Raw genomic sequence first — 22,649 nt, 5'->3', positions numbered from 1 at the left:
ATGCTGAGATGAATAACCCTATAAACAGTGCACCTAACAACATCCCTCCAGAGGACAGCCTAACCTTAAGCCATCTGCGGGCTGGCCAAAGCACGGAATCCACACACACGTGCAGATGTAAACTTCTGGGAAGGGTCCCCTAGGACCCTGTAGGTTAGAAATAACCTTGGTGTTGTTCCGCAACTCCCAGGCCTGCTCTGAAATGGATCAGCACATGGATCGGCCCAGATTTGAAATGAAATCTCCGAGGCCTGGCCTGGAGCCAGCATAAGAGATATAGAGGAGAATTCATTTTTTCCACGTACTTGAGCTGGAATCTGTTATGTAAATTCATGCTTCTGTCATCACCACCAAAGGTTGGCTCCGTCGTGAAAGACTCACAATTCTAACTTCCAACTTGTTACTCTTTGAATAAAACAGAGCACGTCTATACGCAAAGAATTTATTTGTGCAACAGGAGAGGAGCATCTGTTTTCTATACGATGGGACTTGAGTTAATTAATTTTGGCTTATCCACCAGAGGCTGGGCTGGAATGGCATCTTCATCATTAAACGCTGACCTATTGGCTTGGCATTGAAATCAATTTAGAACAAATGGTCTCCATTTCAAGTCAGGTTGAACCATCTAAGCCCCAGAACATGATACAAATATTGCTAGTGGTCTGGCTACTTTCTAGCATTTGGAAAGATTTAATTACGAATACCAAAAAAAGAAGAAAAAAAAAGGCCGGATTTGGGGGGGGGGTAGGTGCAGGAAGATAATTTATTGCTTCCAATGTGAACATGAAATACTTCTTGGAAATGTACAGACTTTGATCTGCCTGGCTTTCAATCATCCAATCAGTTCTAGGAAAAGCACTGTGCTAAATGGCTTAAATAGGCTTATAAATGACAAGCTTTTCCTTTGAATCAACGTGCATATGCGAAGGCATATTTGAAGGCCACAAAAATCAACAATAACAGAGAGAGAAATTGGTTCCAATCACTTATATAGGCTTCTCTTGCTCAGAAATAGCCAATGCTTTTTTAAAAATAATATTAAAACAACATGTGCTTACTCTACAACGCAACAGCCATTTTCCAGTCCCGAGAGAGTGACCCCAGGCTTCAAGGAAGCCCCAAGGACATTTCTGAGGCACCAAACTGCTACTACAGCAAGGGTGAGATGGGAAGTTACAAAAATGACGGTTGTTCCCCTCACCCGTGTTTTTGTTTTTGTTTTTGTTTTTAAATGAATGGTCTCTGGTCCTTGGAAGAATCCAGTCAAGCCTCGTGTAGTTCCTCACTTACTCCATTTTAATGTGAGCACAATTGTATCTGGGACGGATAGGTAAAAAGTGCAGGCCATAAAGTGGTCGAGTAACAGTGGAAAGGTTACCAGCTGCAGTGAGGGAAAAAAAGCACTCATGTTCCCAAACTTCTTCGCAGAAAAACCCTGCAAAGGTGCTCCACACAGAGCCCCAGTCCTAAGAATTGGTGGTACCTGCGATGAGGTTCAAACGGCACTACATTTGAAGGTGGAAACATGAGGTTCCGATTCAGGCTCTCTCATGCACTGCTTGTGTGGCCACCCTTCTGTTACTTCGTGTAACGGAGGCTCAGCTTCCCCATCTTTAAAACGGGCACACGCTTCCCCGGGGACACTTGAGGAAGCTAAAGGAGACAGTGCGTAAGACAGGAGCTCGCCCAGGGCCCTGTGGGTTCGTTTCTCTCTTTTCCTTTCCAAATGTTCACGGGGTGAGAGTTCGAGAGCTGCTTGATTCGCAACACACATTTTGAAAGATCAACGTGAAAAAAAATGTGAGCGTAAAACATTTTCAATCCAAGCAATGTAAAGATGGAAAACTGTACTTTTTTTTTAACGTCTGTTTTCTGCAAGCTGGCCCCGCCCTGGGGATTCCGTCTCCCACCTGTGAAGACTTTCCTCTTCCAAAGCCCTGGTCCGCTGCCGCCCTGTGGACCAGCTCCTGATACCGTCAGATCGTCCACCACTCCCCGCTCACTACCCCCTCTGTGTCTTGGGCTCACTTTTATGGTGTCCTATCCAGCCTAGTTTGATGTTTCCCCCTGGGTCTTGTGGACCTCCCCCTCTCAGCGCAGAACCTGATGCACAGGAGGAGGAGGAGAAGCAAGGAATCCTGCCACGGGATTTGCCCAAATTGAGGAAGCCAGACAGAGCATGGCAGGGTCTCCCAGACTCTCTGCTTGTTAGCAAGACGGGAGACCACAGAAACTCTCCAGATTGATGAGTTACGATCCCCTACTACTTGATAATGGTGAGGATGACAAAATGATTATGACATTATATATATATATAATCTATGTGTGAGAAAAGTATGACCTACAGCTTTGTAAGGAAAAGATCTTTTCTATAAAGCAATAGAAATGTCCATAATGGACACAATACAAGACATCTCTCATCTGAAGCAAACTGGAATGTTGCTGCTGTATTTAGCAGTAGGGGGTGATGGCATTTCAGCATCAACACCTGGCCTCTCTCGCATCTGTTTTGTTGTAGATACTGTGCATGGAAGGTCCACACGGCAGCCTCAGGAGGTGGGTACTGTCTTGTCAACCTCTAGAAGAACCTGTTGAGGCTCTGAGAGCCAATTCATTCAATAAATGTAGGACAAATGCAATGCCGAACTGATTTCTATGTTCCCCTTAGGTATAGGAAAAAATTAAAAAGTATCACGAAACAGTGCAACATCCATAATATATCAAGTCAGTTTTGCAGATAAAACAATAAACATGCACTGAGTTTCTAGGAAAACAATGTCATTAAAATACAGACATTTGTATCAAAAAAAAAAAAAAGATTGAGCCAAAAGAGAAAAGCAGAATAAACAGCATTTATTAAAAGAACCTCCAGGAATGTGAAACACCAGGAAGATTCCAGCACCACCCACACTTTCATATACATACAACGAATTTCCCCGTTTCGCACTCTTAGCATTTAGCCTTGCTTTGAATTTTGTATACCCAAATATGCAAAACACCTTCACTTTTCACTTTTTGAAATCGGATGCAATTAAGAAAAGTGTCAGAGTGAATGGAGAACACAAAACACTTTAAATCTCTACACTTAAAAAAACCCCCAAAAAACGGTGCTTCAGAATCACCAGTGAGACCATTGGGAATCCTCCTTAGCTCTTGGAAATACTAGTCAACACGTAGTCACATACAAGTCTTAACTATCCTGGCAACCACACGGCCGTGATGAGGCGTCACAGAATTCAGAGCACAGGTTTCGTCCTTTTCCGACGGTAGACAAGCAAGGAGGGTGACTGCCCCTTCGAATACATCTCAGAGCAACGGGGAAGATGTACCCGGATGGAATTTTTCTCCTGAGTAACCACAGAAAGCCAATGTTCTCCTTTCCCCCAACCCCGGTTCTAACCGGATTCTCTCTCCTGCTCTTTTCCGCATGTCCACTGGGTAGGACTGTACTTTTTCTTTGTTTAAATTACAGGATTGCAATGGGATTCTTTGCAGTCTAAGCACTGAAGTGACAGCTGTTTATCATTATCCTCATCAAGGGAATGTAAAATAAAAATAGTAATTTGTCTCTGATCTTGGAGGCCAAAAAGAATGGTCTGCAAACATTTAACCTTTTATGAGCAGGTTCATTGAAGCTGTTTACAAAATGTGAATAATATTGTGAAAACCAGCTTTCTTCTGTAAAACACAATGGCGAGGCCTTATTATTGCATTCTCCTCCCTCCCCCCCATAGCTTTTGAGGAACCTAATGCAATTCAAACAATCAAAAAAATAACAACTCAGCCCTGTAAATGGGAAATTGTTTATAAAAATTGATAGCCTAACTTTCCCATGAAACTGCGCAGCATTCAAAAACAAGCTGTTCTACAAAATTTAAGCTTACATTATAAGCTTTCTCCTTCAGACTTCGGGCTTTAAGAGGTGAGAGAATGAAATAGTCAAGTGAGAAGTAATTTCCACCAAACATAAAGCCCTCCTCACTGAAGCTCTAGGCTGGGCCAGGGTGTGTAGTTTTCACCAGCTTTGTTTGCTCACTTTCGTTACATCTCTTATTTAATTACGTCATAGGCTTCTTTCAGGATCACTGAAACCATCTAATATAATAGGGCTGGCGACCGCAAATCTTTAAAAGTGGAACAACAGAAATCCTGAGTCCCCTGGCCCCGTAAACACACACACTGCAGAGCTAATGGGGGCTTGCGGTGTCTTTTCTCACCAATGGGTAGCGCTGGACGATTGTCTACAGACCGAGTGACTTTGATGGTAGCCACCAATCCCCTGCTTTAGCATCTTATTACTGCGATGCCATTTTCCACTGCCTTCAACAAAGAGTAAAAACGTTGTTTAACTTTCTCGTGGCGAATCAGGTCCTCACTGTGAAAACACACTGTTAACCATGGCGACGCAGCTCTGACTTCTCCAGCCTCCTCGTTACAGAACGTTTTCACTGACAGCCCTTCTCCACTCTCGACTCTGATGTCAGTGGCCAGAAAGGCCAGCAACCAAGCTTGCACACACACAAAAAATCATGGGAGAAACATGCTCCAGAAAGACTTGGAGGGTAGTCTAGGCTGTCGTCTGGAGCACTGTGACAGGCATTTCATCCACTGAAGCAGTAGGTGTTTATTAGTGTCTTAGGGTGGACCGTAAGAGATAACAAGGAGCCTGACCAGGTGGTGGCGCAATGGATCGAGCGTTGGACTGGGATGCGGAGGACCCAGGTTCAAAACCCTGAGGTCACCAGCTTGAGCGCGGGCTCATCTGGTTTGAACAAGGCTCACCAGCTTGGGCCCAAGGTCTCTGGCTCGAGCAAGGGATCACTTGCTCTGCTGTAGCCCCCGGTCAAGGCACATATGAGAAAGCAATTGATGAACAACTAGGGTGTTGCAATGAAGGATTGATGCTTCTCATTTCTCTCCCTTCCTGTCTGTCTGTCCCTCTCTCTGTCTCTCTCTCTCAGTCACACACACACACACACACACACACACACACACACACACACACACACAGAGGTAACAAGGAAATCCTAGCACTCAGGCCTGGCTGGTGAGCTTGTCCTCTGCCCGGGAGCACACCGTGATGAGCTTGGGCACGTGGGGCTCAGGGGGCAGTCTTTATGGACGGTCGCGCTGGAGCGGGGACAGACTCCGGAGACTGGGACCTAGGGAACACGCTCACTATTCCATCCCTAGTGCTTAGCGCAGTGTCCCACACAGAGGAGGGGCTTCACGCACACTGTGGGATGTATGAAGGAAGAACCAACCCAGGCTGTTTCCTGAGGGTCTGGGTTTGTAGTCAGAAGCAACCGGACAGGCTGCGCTCCAGATACCTGGGGTGTAGCTATTTGTACGATCTCCCCGATGTCTAGAAGTGAGTTCTCCCCAGGGGCCTCTCCTTGGCCTGGGCAGGACAAATACCTCTTTGCATGCAGACTGTATTTCAATTGCTATAAAGATCTTGACACTGTCTGAGGAGGTCTACAGATATGAGCTGAGATTGTAGTTGTGATGTGGGAGTAAGGGCGGCATCTGCAGGCACCTCCAATCCACAAGAAACACCTGTAATACAGGAGGAGAGCTCAAGCCTCATCCGATCCAGGTTAGCCAGCGGGCGACCACTGAGCTAGCTAGTGGGCAGGCCCAACTCCGTCTGCTTGTGTCATCTGCGTTTCTACTCTTCCTTGACTCTGTTCCTTTCCCTGTTACAACCTTTTTATTCTTCCTAGAGCTTTTAGTCTCTTTTTGTATCTAAATAACATCATGGTAAACATTTCAAGACTATGTAAGATTAATGTGAAATTAGACAGCTATTTAAAAAAAAAGCCTTCAGGATTTTAAAGATACTACCTTGATTGATTGAAAAGAACAACAGCACACATATCTTAATTCTGATGTAGCTCTTTTTTTTTTGTTTTAATTCTCCTTCAGTCCAATGACTGCCTACCAGAACATATTTCTAGAAGGTGCCAGTGTTTGTCTAAGACTGTAGTAAAAAACTTGGGTGATAACAACAAGGAATAAGGAAGATTTGGAGGAATAAAGGATGGGAGGACTTTCCTCATATCACTAACAGTCATTACATTTACATTTAAGTTGCATTGAAACAATTGCTTTTGCCCTGGCCGGTTGGCTCAGTGGTAGAGCATCGGCCTGGCGTGTGGGAGTCCCGGGTTCGATTCCCGGCCAGGGCACACAGGAGAAGCGTCCATCTGTTTCTCCACCCCTCCCCCTCTCCTTCCTCTCTGTCTCTCTCTTCCCCTCCCGCAGCCAAGGCTCCATCGGAGCAAAAGGTTGGCCTGGGCACTGAAGATGGCTCCGTGGCCTCTGCCTCAGGCGCTAGAATGCCTCTAGTTGCAGCAGAGCATCACCCCCTGGTGGGCTTGCCGGGTGGATCCCGGTCGGGCGCATGCGGGAGTCTGTCTGACTGCCTCCCCGTTTCCAACTTCAGAAAAATACAAAAAGAAAAAAAAAAAGAAACAATTGCTTTTATCTGCAACTATAAAAAAATATGTGAGCATGAGGATTCTTGGAGGAATCTGAAAACTTAGGTACTATGTCTTGAGGTCCTCCTGGAAGTTACAGTGATTCCAAGCTAACTTTTAACCTATTGAAAGGCCTGTATTACTTTATATAATAGGTAAATTCAAGAATATAAAAGATTCATGTCAAATATTTTAAACACATTATTGAATATTGCTATTTAAGCAATCTTACTGCAAACTTTTCTAAAATCATGAATATTTATTTTGGGAAAATTTCAATCATTATATACTGGGTTTGCTTACCCACAAAATAACTTTTCATCCAAATAATTTTCTAAACAGAATAATTTAAATAGTTTCTTTAAAAATAACCATCATTTTTGGTTTCAGATAATATTAGTAATTTTGAAAGGGCCAAAATTATTTTTTAATTATCGTCTATTGGGGGAAATATCTGTGTTTGTTTAAAATTTAACATTTGTTATAAAAAAAAAACCCTTTCCTTAAAAAAACAAATGAAATTAGAATCAACTGATACAAATTTCTTTTTTATTAAAAAAAAAAAAAAAAAAGCACAGCATTTCTTTGGAAGGGCAAAACAGAAACCCGAAGATTTCCAAAGAGAGAAACCTCCAAAAAATGGGAACAGCCCATAATAAGGGCAAATACAGAACCAACCCGTGATGGTTGATTTTATGTGTTAGCTAGGCTTTCCCCAGGTATTTGGTACAAACATTACTCTGGTGTTACTGTGAGAGTATATTTGGATAAGAGTAACATTTTTATTGGTGGCCACTGAGTAACAGACTGTCTTCCATCAGGTGGGGGGTGGGGGGCGGGGGGCTGTGTCCAATCAGTTGATGGCAGGAACAGAACAGAAAGACTGGCTTTCCCCCAGTAAGGCAGACTTCTCAAGCAGGCTGCCTTCATATTTCTGGAACATTGGCTCTTTGTGATTCTACAGCAAACTGCCTTTGGACTTGAACTAGATCACTGACTCCCATCCTACAGATTTTGGAATCTCTAGCCTTGATAACTATGTGAGCCAATTCTATATAAAAATCTCTTCCTCTCTCTGAGAAGTTACGCGGGCCCCACACCGGTGAATCACTCTTACTTCACAGTGTCCTCCGGTGAAGGAGAGATGAGCCAGAAACAACCCACCCTCATCCCCTCTGCTCTGTCCCCAGATCACGTGCCCCCTCCTCTGTCGGCAGACCGGGTACCAACGGCCAAGCTCACAAGAGTTATCTGTGCCTTGGTCATTCTATGTTTATGATCTAAAAATGGATAACTGTGGGAATTTTAAATGATTACATCCACCATCCTATTTGTTTAGCGGATATTCTTAAAGTTCATCCATTTTAGGTCTATGCAATAAAAAGGACCCTTTAAAAAAAGAAAAGATTCAAAGATGGACAAAGAGAATGAAGATTATACAACAAATTCTGTCAGTTGTTCCGTTCTTCAGAAGTATGTGCATGGGTGAGTCTAGATGCCTTATCGAAAAGTTATTCAAGTCCTGGAGAAAGCAGGGGCAACACAGTTCAAGTCTTATGAAAACATCATGGGAGGTCACAATAGGTAAACTGCATAATAAAATGACAGTGTAGGAATGCAGGAACCTTAACCTATTTCTTCCTTATATAAGTAGATAATCCTTAAAGTTCCAGTGTAGATACAACATCACTTGCTTTATATGCCAAAACTTCTTAGTGCAAAATAGAAGAATGCAATGGGTTTAGAAGCCGCAATGGTAGAACTCTGTGGGTAGAATCATTACTTCTCTCAGGAGTGAAGGGGAAAAAAAAAGATGGAGCCTTTAAAGAAGCAACTCCAGTGAAAGGTTTTCAATTTCACTAGATCCACTGAACACAAGCTGATCAAACTGCCATCAGATTCAACTGCAGAATTCCCCAGAGGTCTCAGGTATCTTTTCAGCCATATGCACAGGTGAACGAGTGAGGACACCTTTGTCTGACACTGCAGGGCCCAGTGGCCTTACCAGGCTGTTCCAGAAAATTTGGGTGAAATCTGCCAGGTTGAGCTGTCACAAATCTCATTTCCAAGATTCAAAGCTTGAGCACAGCCAGGGTGCTGCTGGACCATGTGTGTCCGAGCCACACACGGGACAGCAGGGATGTGGCCCTAATGGAAAGCTACTCCCAAAGCTGCCAGATCAGAACTGCTTGCTGTCTTTGTAAATACACCCAATTAAGAAAGGAAATACCATGTAAATAAAGGAGCCTACCTCAATCCAGTCAAACTTTAGGCAAAAAGAAAAGGGAAGGAAGATAGGACGATAGGAAGGAAGGAAGGAAGGACGAAGGAAGAGAGGAAAGAAGAAGGAAAGAAAAGAGGGAAGGAAGAAAGCAAGTTGGAAGGAAGGAAGAAAGGAAGGAAGGAAGGGAGGAGGGAGGGAGGGGGCGTGGGAGGGAGGGAGGGAAGGAGGGAGGGAAAGAAGGAAGGGAGGGAGGGAGGGAGGAAGGGAGTGAGGAAGGAATTCATGAAGATGACAAAGATCAAATATACTGAAGATGCTGAAACTGCTGATGTTGAAAGTAAGACTGACTGGACGAAGCTCTATCTGGGCAGAAGCAACAACAGTTTATCTCTGTTGTTCTTTCTCTTAGTTCTCACTTAACAATGAGGACGAAGTCACTAATAGAAAACAAAGCCTTCTTGGCTTCCCCTCAATCCTGATGTTTGTTTCGGCTATCAAATTTTGTCTACCTCTCATGAAGTGGTATAAACTAAAGGAGGTAAGATTACTTAAAGGCCAGCAACTTATAACTTTCTAACAATAACAATTAAAATTATTCTAAGATAAATTTAACTAGAGGTGCAATGGTTGCTAGGACAAATCCTGTGTCACGTATAATCTGCACACATGAGATCATACTGGGACGCTGTTAATAAAATTTGTAAATGAATTAGGTTTTGGAGAAAGAGTTGGTATGATTGCTTAAAAACTTTCTTGCCTTAGGCTGTTCTTAGAGTGGTTTAGGAGTGGAAATCAGACAACGACCACTAACAAAATATGATGGATTTAGAATTCCAAAGAATGATTTTTATGACCAGATCAAGGTATTCTTCTGTAGACTAAAACGGTCACGTCAGACAGCTGTAAGTATCATGAAGAAAACATATTCTGTACGTATTCCCAACTTTTCCCAATTTCTCTTTTTCTTAACCATGGCTTCAAAATTCCTCGAAATATTAATATTAAGGAGTACCATGATGTTTTCCCTGCCCATGGTGCCTGTTTACTCCATCCATATAAACTCTTTTATATTAAAATAGATGTCATGATTTCTGAATTAAAGAGCAAAGCCTCTTTAAAAGTCTCATCACAAAATTGCATACAACACTGGCGGCCAAGTGAATCAAAAAGAGACGTGACAACATTATCCAGCGAATTCAATACAATTTCTAGCAATATTCTGCAATCACTTATAAAATATCTGGGAGTATGCATATGATAGAAAGGGCATACTGATTTTCAGAAGGCTCAGAGCTGCACCCAAATGCCTCAAGGTAGCATGTCAAGATCATATCAAGGGAGTATGTGTTATTAAAATTAAAAAGAAGTTGAAATAAATGAAACAATTATAGATGGCAATTCCTACTATTGCTACAGGACTCCTATCTGATTTAACTACAATTTCCACACTACTATAAATCACATCTTCTGCTAAGTCTATAGGAGAATTTCCAAGTCAAGGAAAACAGCTAGACCCACATACCTCTGCAGCATCCCTCAAATACAAATAAGAATAAAAATCTCCTGACTCAAAAGGATTACCCCACGTGCCCAACCCACTCCCATCTGAGGCAGTGGTCCCCAACCTTTTTTGGGCCACGGACCGGTTTAATGTCAGAAAACGTTTTCACGGACGGGCCTTTAGGGTGGGATGGATAAATGCACAAAATAAAATTATGCGACTGGCGTAAAAACTGTGGTATTTTTAAATATAATTGTCGAACTTATGAGACAAGTGTCAAGAGTAAGTTTTTGACGGATGTAACAGAGGGAATCTGGTCATTAAAAAAAAATAAAACATCGTTCAGACTTAAATATAAATAAAATGGAAATAATGTAAGTTATTTACTCTTCCTCTGTGGACCGGTACCAAATGGCCCATAGACCGGTACCGGTCTGCTGCCTGGGGGTTGGGGACCACTGGTCTGAGGGACCTGTTGGAGTAGCAATGCAGAGTCGCAGCTATGGAATCAGACACCTGGATTTATATTTTGGCTCTGTCAATCATTAGCTTGGTGACTTTGGAAAATGAAAGTCAACATTGCCCCAGCCTCTCTCAGACTTCATTTTTGTGCTGTCACGGGGGGCAATATTAATTAGCCCCTTAGACATTCCATGGGGCAAATGAGAGACCAGACGGGCACTTCGCACCACGCCTTCCAGGTAGCAAGGGCTCCGTTGAAGCGAACCATTTTGATCACTGACTTAAACGACACCAGTGAGTCCACTGATGTCCGAGTGCACAGCACTGGAGATAAGGGCATCGGGCCACTTCGCTGGCCTGGCCTCAGTGTCCTCCCCGAGAAAGAGGTGGTGCGCAGGCCCAGAAGGAAAGTGGCGGGCTGCCGTGAAGGAAGATGACCTTTGGACAAGGTGCTGGACTCATCAACAAAGAGGCAAGGAAGAGGGGGCGGAGGTTCGTTAAGTGTTGGGTGGCAGACAGATTTTCACCCCAAGTTTCGGAAGGACAGAGATGGTAGATGGCATGTAGCCCCAGCGTGCTGACTGGTGCGGGGTGTCACCTTCATCTCTAGGAAACACGTACCGTGGGTGGATGGGGACACTGCAGATCGATACCTGGGACGACACAGATGACTAGCAGGGCGTTTGGGAAAAGGAGAGCACCTCACACAGCCTGGCAGGCCCGGCTCTCCGCGTGCTGCTGAGAACGGGCAGCCATGAGTGTGAAGAACACGGGTGCCCGACTCCACCTGCAGGGACTGGTCCGGAATGAGGCTGGCACGGCTGTCTTTTTTAAAGTGTCCTGGGTGGAAGCATCTGGCCCTGGGCAAAGGCAGGTCAGAGGAGGGGTCAGGGGACCGCTGGCTCTGCTGAGGAGGGAGTGCAGGCTGGAGAGGGAATGCTGCTTAGGGACTCAGGCCTGCCAACCCCCGGGGAAGAGAAGGCCCGACTTGACATAGGAGAAAAGTATCGATGTTCTGAGATCCAAGTGTGATCCCAGATATTTTCCACTGGGCAGACGTCACCGTTCCCTGACTGATGGTCATAACTGGCGCTGGGGTGGGCAGATGGTTGAATGGTAAATGCAAAAGTTGCAAAGTTCCCTTCCAGTCTTCATTTCAAAAAGTCGCCTGTCCCAGGAGGGGCTGGAAGGGTCACCCTCTCTGGGCCTTAGGGGGCTGAAGAAAGGCCATCGCCGAGGGAGGACTCAGGGCAGGAGATCCCCGGTCAGCCCTCCAGACTGGTCCCCGGAGACCTCCTCTGGGAGGGTCTGGGGCAGCCCTCTGACCTCCATTGTAAAAGCCAGGCGTGGCCCCGGTGCTCTTAGTGGCCATTTATGGATCTCATTCATAAATCGGGCTAAGTAAGAGGTTTCTGAGTTCATTTACATTTCCTGCAGTACCACCTTCTGGGACTAATGAGTTCCTTAAGTTTATAACCTGCTGTGTGAAGTCGGTTTCCTTCCCATCGCCCTAAACTTACTTCACTCTTGTTTGAAAGAGTGCCCTCCTTGTCCTGAAAAGAAAAAGCAAACAAGATTATAAAACGGGGACAGGTTGGCTGGAGAAAGCCGGGCAGAAAACGAGCGGGGTGTTCCCGGAACCGCAGCCCGCCTTCACGCCGCAGCGCCGTTTTAAAGAGGCAAACATGGCTGGAATGCGTGACCGTGACCCAGGGAGCTGATTGCCGCGCACAATGGCCCCATTGTTCCGGGCGGTGCCAGACCCTACCCGCGGCCCTGCATCCTGTGTGGGGCTCCTCCGCCCCAGCGAAAGGGGGAAGCTTGCATGTCGGGCAGCTATCAGTAAAACAGATTAAAACACGGGGGTGGGGGGTCCGGAAGAAAAAAAAATGAAATGAATTAGGATCTTTCAGGGGAGAGAGAAGAAAAGTCATTCTACACAAAAGTATCTAGGATGCTACTATGTATCAGGTGGCAAAGTGTTGTTTCCCTCTGTGGGGTTAAAACACAAAGAGAAGGAGTCTATGTTTTAAGAAGAAACTCCCTGTCACTGGCGCTTATATATCTATAAGATTGAGAAACTACGTTGTTGATCTTTTTAATTAATTGATGAGAGGGAGAGACAGAGAGAGAGAGAGAGAGAGAGAGAGAGAGAGAAGCATCAACTCGCTGTTCCACTTAGTTGTTCCATTTAGTTGTGCACTCACTGGCTGCTTCTGAAACTGTGCCCTGACTGGGGATCGAACCCACGACCTCAAGTGTGCTGCGACAACATTCTATCCACTGAGCCACCCAACCAGGACCCAATTTATTTATTTATATTTTTTTTGAAAGCTCCTATTTCCCAAATAATCTGGGGCTCGCCTCACCTCTGGACCTGCCTCAGGGTGCAAAGTCCACACGAGAGTGGCCCGAGCTACTCGCTCAGAGGGGTGTGGGAAAGGTACGACACAGACTAGGACACCAGCGGCTTGGCAAAGGGGGGAACCTGTGCAGCGAAACGGTGGATACGTGTAATGTTTAAAACTATGAAGAAACAAAAAATATTTCAGAGGTGAATTAACCATAGGGGCTGAAGAACAGACCAAAACGACGGCTGCATTTCTTTTTATTTCCCCCTGCAAGGTCTGAGCACAGAGTCGATTATAGGGAAAGTCTTGTGTTTTAATGGAAAATAGGGCAAAGGTGATGTGTAACAGGAACCCAGTCATGTGGAGCTTGCAGAAGGCAGGTTAGGCCCATAAAACTGCTCATTAAAATGCTCTGTTCTGAAGCAAAAGCAAATAAATGAGCTCAAGGAAAAGCGCCCCAGAAATCGACTAGAAATATTTCCATGAGAGACTGTGAAAATAGTCCTCCCTGGCCATAAGAAATGTTCAGTTATTGCTTATACAAATAGCCACACTTAAAAAACTTTTAAATACCTTCCCTGCAATGCTGGTTTTGACCTTCTGCCAAGAGCTACTTAATGTTATTCCCCCCCCCCCAATTTTTCTGAATAGACCATATGGTGAGCGAGAAATAAAAAGGCACACACACCAGGAGTTTTTAAAACAGCATGAGCAGAATGGCTTTGTTATGAACCCCACCCCCACCCCCAATTTCGGTTGCCATGTAGCACCTTTACAAGCTTGATACTCGTTTAAAACCCTAATTCCCAAATTATAGATGCGAAGCCCAGAATTTCTCAAAGATTTACACTTCACTCTCTCCTAGCACAGAAAATGTAGGTTGAGGGGTTTAAAATTAAATATAGTAACTGGCCGGCAGGCAAAACCATGGAGCTGAAGTGGCCAGCAAGGGGGCAGCCCGCCCCCAGGCACTGGAAGCAGACAGCGCTTACACAAGGCCTGGCTGGTCTACGGGGCCTCCGTCCAAAGTCAACAGCACGAGCCAGCAGGCCCATCAGCTACAAGAAAGCTGAACAACTTGAAGCTGATTTTGAGTGTGTGTATGTGTGTGTGTGTGTGTGTGTGTGTGTGTGTGTGTCCAGACGCCCACCTGACTTTTAGTGTAAATTCAGTGATGCCCCAGTCTCTGCTTGAGTCACCAGGGACTGAATGACCCGAGGAGAACAGGCTCACGGAACCCAGGATGTCCAGGAAGAAGCTCGTGCGGAGGCATGTGGCTTGCATTCACACTCGCCTGCTCTATCTGTGGGTCTTCCTCGGGCCATTTCCATAGCCTGTGGGGTCCAGAAGGGAGTCAAGAAGAGCCCGGAAATCTTACAACTGTTGTGTTTTTTTTAACTGGAAGGAATGCACTCTTTTCACTTTAATTTATCTCACAAACATTGTCTGGGGCCTGCCTGCGGAAAGCCATGCATCCCACGGAGAGGGGCCCCCTCTCCAACGCAGGGGCTGGGTCGCAACAGGCTTCCTGGCAGCGTTTGCTGGGCTTCCGAGTCAGGGAAGGGAGCCCATGGAGAGTCTCGCAGAGATTCGGCTCAACTAAAAACACCCAGAGCCCCCGCACAGCTGAACCAACTCTTGCACCCTGTGAGATAGCTTAGAGACGTTTGATAAACACATCCTGGCCGTGAAGGCTTCTCTCTGGAGTGTTAGCTATGAAAAGGGGGTTTCCTGATTCACCCAGCTCCAGCCAAAATCATCCGCTGGTCTTTTCCCACTGGCCTCTAACCCACCCTGTTCTGGGATAATGCTTTCTTTTGCGTTAAGAGTTTGAAAATTATTCTTTCCACAGTGGTCGTTTACATTTTTACCTAATGTATGAGTCTCTCTCCCTTCCTCCTCTCTCTCTCACACACACATTCTTGTGCAAGTTAGCAAGATTTAAAGCCTCTCATTTTTTATTCTTGAAGCCCCAAAAGGGAAACTGTTATTCGTGTGCCAAGGAATACAGCCATCCATTATTTTTTCTTTCTTTCTTTTTTTCCCCTTGTATATCCTCCCAATAGGATTAAAGGCGGTCTGGGATGTGGAGCGCGGAGGTAGAGGAAGAGAGAGGGGTGGGACGGAGAACAAGATGGCATTTTAATAGCCTCCGCCATGCGGATTCCACACAGTGGGGGCCTTGTGCTGCAGACTCCGGCCTTCTCCCAGAGCCTTGAGCGCGGCCCCCTCCCCCGCAGCCCGCACCCAGCTCCAGGTCGAACCCGGAGCTGAGGGCGCTGATCAATGGCCTTACCGAAAAGCATGAAAAGCATGGGGAAGCCGGGGGAAGCGATCCTACTAACTCTGTCTTTGGTGTGTGTGTGTTTTAATCTTCTTTTTTTCTTTAAATTTTATCTTGAAATAATTCCAGTCATGTAAAAAGGCTGCAACAGGAATACAGGGAATTTCTGTATACCACTCCCACTCCCACCCCCACCCCAGCCACAGCTTCTTTAAATGTTAACATCCTGTACAATCACACAACACGGTCAGTCCGAACAGCCGAAAGGGTTCTGACCACTTATCTCACAGTGTTTCTCAGTGTGCGCTTATATGATGTCTCTCCATTATGCAGTTCAGACTGTGCTCTTTTTTTGGTGGGGGAGGGAGATGTCAAGAATGCCACATTAATGATGTGTCCTTCTCTGGGCATTACATTGGGAGACAGGTGAGGCCAGTCTGTCCTGTTGCTAGTGATGGGAACTTTGATCACTGGGTTTAAGATGGTGTCTGCTGGGTTTCTGCATGCTAAATAAAGTACTTTTTCTCCTTTGAAATTAATATTCATCTTTTTGGGTGAAATTTGGAGGAAATATCCTGTTTCTCACCACACTTTTTCACCTGTTGATGTTTGCATCTGTAGATGACTGGATAGAGAAACAATCATTCTGTGGTGTTTTGCAAATGGTGATTTTTCTACTTCTATCTTTTCTTCTGTTTACATGTACGAATTAAAATCATACGGTAAGGAAGAGCTTGTTCTTCTTCATTTGATTATCTCTTCGTTTATTTGTTTACATAAGTGGTCACATAATTCAATGCATAATAAGCTGTTTAGTATTTGTGGCAAATAACACTCACTGTTCACATAACTTTTAAGTACCAGACATTATTATGATTGTTGCTTTCATGTTGGCTTAGAGTTAACTGAATGTGGACCTATTTCTTTGCCCACATTTTTTTCTGAATTATTTCCCTTTTCCAAAATTAGCTCTTTAAGAAGTTCCTTTTGTGTGCATCTATTGGTGGTAAACTCTGTTTCTGTTGTTTGAAATGTCTCTATTCTGCCCTCACTTTACAATAACACTTTAATTAGGTCACACTGTTCTAGGTTAACAGAGTTCCTCTCCGTAGTTGGACGACCATTCCATTATTTCCAGTTTCTACTGTTGCTCTTCAGAAGAAATCTTAGTACTTGTTCCTTAGGAGTTGATATCTCCTTTTTCTCTGGATACTTTGAAGACTGTCCCTTTGCCTTTGGTGTTCTGCACTTTCATTACACATGATCTGTGATGCTTCTGGATCTTAGAATTCATGACCTATATCAATTCTGGAAATAACGTTAGTCATTTTCCCATTCTTTCTAGAGCGATGATTAAACATATGTCAGGTTTCTTTATGTTGTCCTGTGTGTCTCATATACATTTCTTATCTCTCTGCCTCTCTCTCTGCGGCATTCTGGGAATTTATTCAGTTATGTGTCCATAGGAACTGGTTTGCACCAGATGCAAGAAACACCAGTGCATGTCTCTTCCCAATTCCATGCTCACTGCCATCCCATTGGGAGTTTAAAGTTGGCTATGGCAGCAGCAGTAGGCACACCATGGCAATGGGCAAATGTTTGGATAACAGGGCTTTTCCACCCCCTAGTGAGCTAGTTATTAATCATTTATCAGCACACTGCTATATACAACCTATTTCTACTTAGTCTCTTTTTGGTTTCTAATCTACTCCTTAAATTCTAATTTCAATAACTGGGTTCTTCATTTCTAAAAATTCTCCGGTTCTTTAAAAAATATGCATTTTCTTTTCTTTTTTTTTTAAAGGTGTTTCTCAAGTTTGTGATTTGTTCTTTTATTTCTTTAAACATTTTAAACATCATCCAAAATCTTTTCTACTGTTTCTTATTCTCCTGACTCACTCATTATGGCTTTGTTTTTTTGTGTGTCCTCTTAAATGTTGGATTGCATGTTTATGTTCAGTTGGCCTTTGTTTGTGTGAATCCTCCTTGGTCTGATGTGAGGGTGTATTCCTCCAGAGTGACTATGTAAACGCAAAGCTCTTGGGGACAGTGATGGCAAGTGCCCCAAGGACAGTTGTGGTTTTACCACAGGTTTACCCCTTTCCTTTCCAGATCCTTCTTTGTTTCTGTACCCCAGGGCTTTCTCATCTTTCTTGAGAGCTCCATTAGATATTGAAAAATAATTCTTCTCACACTGTCCTCAATGTTTCTAGATGTTTTGAAATCAAGCGGGGTAGTAGAGAAAAACTGCTGAAAATCCAAGTCCACATGTCTATTCAAAAGATACTTTATTAAGATTAGTACAGTTTAGAATACTAAAGATTGCAAACTCTGATTAGTATTAGGTCTTTTCTTTTTCTTCAGAATAAAATGTTTCATATCATATACCCAAACATATCAACACATCATGTATGAAGTATTACTTATTATGTACTGACACCATTGTTAGCTATTCAGAATAGGCATTGATCTTACACAATGCTTTGTAAACCATGAATAAGTGGAATTAGAGGTTGATACTAAAAGTAATTTTCATCCTTTTTTTTTTGGTCAAATTTTACTTGGGTTCCATGTACTGTAGACTTTCAGCTTCCTTAGATGCTAGTAAGAGTACTGTGTACTATTTGTATAAATATGAATATATAGTTTGTATAAATGTAGAGATATACAATTTAAAACTTGTTCTACTGCTATAACTTGTTTTGAGCTTTTGACCAACTTTGTGACTTAGGTAGACATTTCTTTTCCCAGAAACTAAGAGTCAGAAAAAGTGCATAATTTTCCCCAAGCCCATACAATGTAAGGTGAAGGGCTACAGTTGAAATTCAGCTTTCAAAGCTCTGAGTTTAGTGTGCAGTAAGCACAAATCAATCAGGATAACTAAGACACATTCCTAGCTCTATGGGGAAGAGAATACTATTAGGTCTTTTATAAATAAAAGATTATCTATCATCTATCTATCTATCTATCTATCTGTAAAACAGTGGCTCAATTTTAGTAAGTTTTAATTGTTCACATGTTTCTGAGGGTTATTTTTCTGAGGGTTATGCTGTAATGATTTAGGAATCCTTAGTTCAGAGAAGTTCTACACTATAGACACCTGGCACAGAGGTCTGGTAAGTTGAAGGGCTGCTCAGACCTTGGCTTCCCATTTCTGATTAACATTCATATAAAAAGAAAACAAAAGAAAAACAATACATGTTCACGTTATGAATAGTCAACTCAAACATATCGCTACCGAGAGCTCCTCCGTTGCAATGATGTTTTTCCATTTTGAATGCAGTTAATGGTTTGAAGACTCATGCTCTCTATCTGCATAAGCCAATCCTTGCAAACCAATCTCTGGAGCTCTTCGTGAATCCCTGCACTCCCAGTGAGATTTGTAGTAACAGTTTTTGGTTCAAAAGTGCATTCATTCCTGTTGTAAGTGGACTACAGGGGATCGCCCAGTGGAATGAAGGCCGGTGTCACACCACACAGCTGTACTCCGAGAAGTAAGTAATTTCAGACGTCAAGGTAATGTATGTCCGAGCTGTGCAAACCCACAACCCAGCGTGCATCACGGTGCCTCTGGCAAGCGGCTGCTTATTGTATGCGTCTCTGGCTGTCCAAGGAACCGTGGGGGCTGAAGGGTTGGAATTTGTCACTTAAGCCATTCATCTTCAGCTGCCAAGAGGTGGGCACTCTCTGACCTCTGGAATTAAAGCTGGGCATAGTTCCACAGACTGTCCCACTAAGAGTGTGGTTACTACCGTTTTAATAAAGACACCCTGTTTCGGCAGTACAGTGTGAAGAAGGCTTCATGACGCTCAAGCTGTTGAGAAGCTCCCCGTTTGTTTTAGTTGGTTGGGGAGAAAGTCTATTTTCCTTTTACCTAGATATAAACCAAGAGGGTATTTTGAAATGGTGTTTTAGATCCCCCCCCCCCCCATATAGCTCTAACTTAAAAACAGCTGAACTTATTTTCCTGAATGCACATAAAAAAAAAAAAAAAGTCGAGCTGAGACCTGGTGTATCAGGTTTCAGCCTGAAGAATTTTTCTGGGCCCATGGTTTGTGCTGAAAACGCTGACAGATGTCGAACAGCCTCAGCAAAATAATCTTTAAGGGAGTCCTGGGCAACAGACCATGTGGCTGTTTTGAAAGTGCTAAATTCTTGTTGCTAAACAATTTTACTTAAAAAAAATAAAGAGAAAAGAAATCCTAGCATTTGTTACATTAAAAAAAATTTTTTAAACAGATATTTGCAAAAAGCTATGATTACTCTGTAGCCGAAATTTTGGAACCTACTAGCTCCCATTCTGCATTTCCCTGGACACAAGAAATCCTCTTAGATTTATCATTCTAAAGGGTCAGAGAAGAGCGCGACTTTTGGCGTTCTGGCCTTTAAAGCATAAAGCAGGCCCTTAAAAGACTTTAGAATTTCTGCAGGAAGTCCCCGAAACCAAGACGATCTAGACGGCAAACATTTGCTTAATTTCGGGCAGTGTTTTTTTCTTTGCCGGGACACTAAAACATGACTCCGGGGAGCTACAAACAACATGGGTCTGATCAGAAAAAACTGAATGTTTCTAAGTGTTCTTCGGGGGCTGGGGGTGGTAGTTCAGACTTCCCCAGGAGGGTAATAATTTAAAGGATGTCAGTGGATGCAAATGAATTTCAGCCATCAGAAGGGAGAAGCAGTGAATAGTACTTCTGTCTCGGGGAGACTTGGAATTTCAGCCGGGGCCATTTTGGGTAATTCTGTTTTGCCTGCCTGTGATTTCTGGTGTTGTCTCTGTCAGGAGTGATGGGATGCTATTCCTTGTCCCTGCATCCTGAACTGTTCATGCCATGCTGTTAACAGCTGTCAGGTTCCATCGATGCGCAGATAGATGAGTTCCCCGCTGACAGGAAAAAGATCTTATGAATGGTGTCTTGTGCAAAAGAAAGCCAAAAGCCTTCTGACAAAGGAAGTGTAACGTGAGTAAGAACTGGAACGTTTTTCTTCTCCTATCAGTCCTTGAGCATACCCACAGTCTCTGATATTCTAAAAAATATATATAATCTACTTCAACACATTGCTGTGCTCCTTGGAGAACTATTTTTACATTAATTTTCCCCAAAGCTCTAAGGACTTTCTTTCTTCCTCTCTAGATTATACCGTGATAGTTAAGCAATCTGCTAAAAGTCTGAATGCTTGCTACGTAAATAATCAAGTGGTTTTCAAATAAAAGAAAAAATCCAGCCCCCACCCCCTGGCCCCGGATTCATCAGCATATCGCATCATTAGCAGGAGGGACATTCCACCTACGAGAAATATACGCACTTATGAGATAAGATGGAAGGGTATGAAAAACTCGAGCGACATCATGATGTTATTACCATTCCAAAAAGTCCTAAAGAAAAGTGGCGATGCCAAGCCAACAGCCACTAACCACGCAGAAGAAGGAAGATACTCTGTAATAGCTTTTATTGACTATCTTCTCTGTAAAAATAACAACTACAAAAACATAGTGACATGTTGCAAGGCAAAATATAAGAATTTCTGCCTGCAGGTCTACCGAGTTTGCACAATTTGAGAAAACAACACAAAAAGTCCTCCGTTATCTTCAGCCTCACTTTCCACAGTTTCAGTTACTCGTGGTCAACTTCATATGGTCCGAAATTATCAAATGGAAAATTCTAGCAATAAACAATTCAAAAGTTTCAAATTGCATGCTGTCCTGAGCAGTGTGATGAGATCGCACACGGTCCCCCCCCAAACCACCTGGGCTGTGAATCATCCCTTTGTCCTGCGTGACCACACTGTACCTGGTACCTGCCCATGAGTCACTGATTTGCCATCTCCATCACCAGAGAATGACACACCACATTCACATTGACTTTTATTAGAGTATATCATTACAATTGTTCTAGTTATTGTTGTTAAACTCTTCCTGTGCCTAATTTATAAGTTAAACTGTATCATTAAAATGTATGTACATATGGGAAAAAACATTGTATGAGGTTTGGTACTATCTGCGGTTTCAGGCATCCCTGGGAGGCTTGGAACGTATCCCCGTGGATAATGGGGGACTTTGATCTTCAAAAGTCTGTACAGATATAGCATTTCCCATGCATCCTGGATGCACATTCCACAAAGTACATGTTTACTGATTCAAGGTCCTGTTTTATCTGCCTCTCCCCCGCCCCTTTCTGGGCTCAGGACGGTTGTCTGTATACATGTGGATTTGGTGCTTTTATGTTTCTAACTCCTGACAGTACAGCAGTCCTACTCACCTGTCATTATACCATGAAAATGATTGTGCATAACCACTTAATTCAGACAAATAAATCCTGAGGGCAAAAATACTCTTCAGCCAAACTTACCTAAATAACATGCCCTCTTTAGAAGCTTAGTGAACATTATCTTCATTTATTCTATTCTAGTGAATTCGACTGAAGAGATGAACACGGGAATTTTTTAAAATCTTAATTTTAAAAATGGATAGGTGGTACTATGTTATTACAGCCAATATGACATCAATGTGATATTCAGAACAGATTTGTAATTATTTTCTTACTAAAACAATCTGAAATTAGTGACATGACAACTAGGTCGAAGACGATATCAGACCACAACCAGTAGACTAAATAAAGATGGGTCACTTCTTCTCCGGCGGACTAGGAAGGGGAAATGAGTTAATGAATTAACACTGACTGTAAGAAATGTCCCTGTACCTACCAAGGAGTTCATCACAGCAGTAGCAATCACTTACTGAGAGCTAGGCAGTGAATTAAGGGCTTTATTGATTTTATTTTCTCATTTAAATCATTACAATCATCCTTGAGGGGTATGTGTTCTTTCCAAGTTTGCATATGAGAAAAATGAGGCTCCAATGGATTCCGTCATTTGTCTAGTAAGTGAGATGTGCCAGGATTCAAAACTTTTGCACCATTAGAAATACGTATACTATAAATGCACGACCAAACCTGTAGTGGAGAAATGGGTGAATACCCAGGTGAGAAAGAAATCTAAAGAAATGCAAAGGAAGAACTGATATTCCCAGGCACATCTCTGGGGTCAGGAACCCCTGTGTTGAGAATTGGTGGTATTAAATGATTACCCCGAAAGAATTCCACTCGTTCATTTGGTAAATTTGGTAAAATAAGGTAAAATTTTAGGTAATATAAATAACAGTCTTACTGAAAATATTACTGGGCAGGGAAGCGGGCACCTCTCTAGAATGTCAATTTACCATTCACCAGCTCTGTGAACTTGGGTCAGTTATTTAATCTGCCCAAGCCATGGGCAGATTCCACCACAAAATGGAAATAAGAACTTCACACATAAATATTTGTTGTGAAAACTGAATGAGATTTTT

The 22,649-nt window shown here is 43.3% G+C and overlaps 1 protein-coding gene across 4 annotated transcripts in view; it reads right to left on the bottom strand.

Annotated features, from left to right (window-relative positions):
- DNM3 (dynamin 3) overlaps window positions 1–22,649 on the bottom strand; it is a 433,678-nt gene that overhangs the window by 39,615 nt on the left and 371,414 nt on the right. The window lies entirely within an intron of this gene.

The sequence above is a fragment of the Saccopteryx bilineata genome, chromosome 2 (genome assembly GCF_036850765.1).
Source record: "Saccopteryx bilineata isolate mSacBil1 chromosome 2, mSacBil1_pri_phased_curated, whole genome shotgun sequence".
Taxonomy (NCBI): domain Eukaryota; kingdom Metazoa; phylum Chordata; class Mammalia; order Chiroptera; family Emballonuridae; genus Saccopteryx; species Saccopteryx bilineata.
Note: the sequence above shows the minus strand (reverse complement) of the source record. Positions and strands in the feature narration are given on the sequence as shown.